The 725-nt window shown below is 45.1% G+C and overlaps 1 protein-coding gene across 11 annotated transcripts in view; it reads right to left on the bottom strand.

Annotated features, from left to right (window-relative positions):
- The window catches only part of LOC108756284 (guanine nucleotide-releasing factor 2), a 75946-nt gene that overhangs the window by 14715 nt on the left and 60506 nt on the right, over positions 1–725 (bottom strand). The gene's annotated exons all lie outside the window — the stretch shown is intronic.

Raw genomic sequence — 725 nt, 5'->3', positions numbered from 1 at the left:
TATATATATATATATATATATATATATATATATATATATACATACGTGGGCACTGTGCGATTGTATCCGCAGTGGTAACGAGAAGCTCGGCACAGTGATGAACGGTCAACCATCGGCGCGATTAAAGGGACACACGGCGGGAAAGTTATCGCGACCAGTAAACTCCCCGTACAGCTCTCGCTGCATCGTCGCGATAACGGACGTGGAGAGATGCTGTAATATCGTTCGCGGCAATAATATTCCGCGCCACGTGCGACACGGAAACACGTAGCTCGCTAATGAAAACCTGGCCGCGATAGCGCGGCGTTGTTGTTAATTACTCTCGGCGCCCGAGACTTTCGCGCTGTTGATGATGACTCCCGGCAGCCCCGGCAGTCCATTTTTTACGAGTAATGAATATTTAACTCGACTGCACGATCCATTTCTCGCAAAACGGTGGCAGTCCCGAGGGAAATGTACACCGTGTAGGAAAATGCGAATTATCGTCGAGATTAGATGTATCGTTCTTGACAAATCGTACGTAAATATATCACTCCGGATAAATTATTGAGCAAATAAGTTTCGTTAAACGTATCTGTTACACATAGTTTTGGCTAATCCCTTCACGGCGATATATCGGAACGATTTCGCGGAACTAATCTTATAGATTAATCTACATAATCTTGCGTACGAAGTCGAGATTGGAAACTCTCCAGAATTCCACGCTCAGACTCGGAAATCCGTAT

This window comes from Trachymyrmex septentrionalis, unplaced genomic scaffold (genome assembly GCF_001594115.1).
Source record: "Trachymyrmex septentrionalis isolate Tsep2-gDNA-1 unplaced genomic scaffold, Tsep1.0 scaffold97, whole genome shotgun sequence".
Lineage (NCBI taxonomy): Eukaryota > Metazoa > Arthropoda > Insecta > Hymenoptera > Formicidae > Trachymyrmex > Trachymyrmex septentrionalis.
Note: the sequence above shows the minus strand (reverse complement) of the source record. Positions and strands in the feature narration are given on the sequence as shown.